Below are 2,249 nucleotides of genomic sequence, written 5' to 3'. Positions count from 1 at the left end.
CCAGCTCTTGGTTTCATTGATCTTTTGTAGTGGTTTTTTTTGGTCTCTATGTCATTTATTTCTGCTCTGATCTTTATTATTTCCTTCCTTCTGCTTACTCTGGGCTTTTATTGTTGCTCTCTTTCTAATTCTTTAAGTTGTAGAGTTAGATAATTTATTACCAGTTTTCTTTCTTTCGTTCTTTTCTTTTCTGTTCTTTTCTTTTTTTTTGCGGTAGGTGTAGAGCTATGAACTTCCTTCTCAGGGCTGCTTTCACTGTGTCCCATAGATTTTGGATTGTTGTGTTTTCTTTGTCATTTGTTACCAGGATATTTTTTATTTCTTCTTTTAATTCTTTGGTAAGTCAATCATTTTTTAATAGCATGCTATTTAGCATCCAAATGTTTGAATTTTTTTATTGTTTTTATTGTAGTTTATTTCTAATAGTATGCCATTGTGATCTGAAAAGATGCTTAATATGATTTCAATCTTCTTGGATTTGAAGAGACTTTGCCTGTGTCCCAATATGTGGTCTATCTATGAAAATGTCCGATGTGCACTTGAGAAAAATGTATATTCTGTAGCTTTGTGGTGATATGTTTTTTTTTTGAATGGAGAGACAATTCACAGCATTTTATTTGTTAATCCATTTCATTCAATAATGCACCATATTGTTCCCGGCACCATTAATACTACTGTCATTATTTCCCTTGGAGAGGACCATGCTTTTACAAAATTTGAGTTGGATTTCCATCCACTAACTCTAAAATATTTTACCTTACCAAAAAGCAACCCCTAATCAGCTAAGATGGAGGTGGTATGGGTAAGGTGTTTTAGTCAAAAGGTGGGAGCACAGGTATACCAACAAGCAAATTTAGTACATGGCTTAAACCAGATGGCAGGGAGAGAGCACCAACACAGCCAAGGCCTTCGCGAAGGTAGCTAGAAGTGCTCTGCCAAATAGGTTAGTCTTCAGAATTGGGAAGATAAAACCTTTTCCTATTATCTACTCAAGCCCAACCAGAGAATATGAGATAATGACTAACTAGAGGGTCGTAACTTTCCAGAAAACAGAAAGGTGGAGTAAACACATCATCCCCAGACAAAAGTGAGGCTGGATGTCAGTGCAGGGAAAGGGTTGGAGATCTCCTTTAAGTTTGCTTTTGGCACTTTGGTATTAAGCAATCAAGATGGAGAGGGAGGCTATCCCAAAGAGGAACGTCTGCAGGAACCAGAGTAGTTGAGCCCGACCATTCGTGATGCCTTTAGACTTGCACAATACCATGGCATACAAGGACTCTCCCACGTGAATCAGCCAGGCAAGCCAGTACCCATCACGCAGAAGGGCGTGATGATGGTCCACCAAGTACTAAGTGGAGGGGCCCGGGCCCGAGGCTCTGATAAGGAATACTCTGAGGCCAGAAGACAACCCACGTGTAATAGCCAAAGGAGAGGGTGATGACCGTGAACCAGAACAGACTGCCCCTTTGGAAGTACGCCTCGTCGCCTGCCGCCTTCCCCATCGCGGCAGCTCACCCCCAGGAGTGCGCAGGGCACCGGTCGCTCAGAGGCGGGGCTGGGGGCGGGGCCTGTGGTGATGTGTTTTGAAGATGTTGATTAAGTCCATCTGATCTAGTCAGGCGTTTAGGATTGCTGTTTCTCTGCTGATTTTTTGTCTGGAGGATTTATCCAGTGATGTCAATGGGGTATTAAAATCTCCTACTATGATTGTATTGCTGTCGATCTCTCTCTTGATTCTTCCAGAATTTTTTAAAATGTATTTGGGTGCTCTTGCATCGAGTGCATATATGTTTACCATTGTTATATCCTCTTGTTGTATTGAACCCTTTGTATTATGAAGTGGACTTCCTTATCTCTTGTTATGGGCTTTACTTTGAGCTCTATTTTGTCAGATATAAGTATTGCTACTCCAGCTTTTTTATTCATTTTCCTTTGCCTGAAAAATATTTTTTTGTCCCTTCACTATCAGTCTGTGTGAGTCCCTTGTTCTGAGGTGGGTCCCTTCTGTGTGAGTCCCTTCTTATCCATTCAGTCACTCTATGTCTTTTGATTGAATTATTTAGTGCATTTATGTTTAAGGTTATTATTCATAGGTACTTGTTTATAGCCATTTTTATTCTTTATGCCCATATTCCTTCTTCCTTTTCTATTTCTTCTTTTTACAACAGTCCCTTTAGCATTTCTTACATTGCTGGCTTGGTAGTGATAAACTCCCTTAGCCTTTTTTTTTTTTTTTGTCTGTGAAGCTT

At 40.0% G+C, this 2,249-nt stretch overlaps 1 pseudogene; it reads right to left on the bottom strand.

Annotated features, from left to right (window-relative positions):
* Nucleotides 1-1,258: 1,258 nt before the first annotated feature.
* Nucleotides 1,259-1,556, bottom strand: LOC106725596 (annotated as a pseudogene).
* Between the last annotated feature and the right edge of the window lie 693 nt (nt 1,557-2,249).

Source organism: Myotis brandtii, unplaced genomic scaffold, assembly GCF_000412655.1.
Source record: "Myotis brandtii unplaced genomic scaffold, ASM41265v1 scaffold174, whole genome shotgun sequence".
NCBI lineage: Eukaryota > Metazoa > Chordata > Mammalia > Chiroptera > Vespertilionidae > Myotis > Myotis brandtii.
The sequence above is the reverse complement of the archived record's forward strand: the minus strand, read 5'-3'. Positions and strand labels throughout refer to the sequence as shown.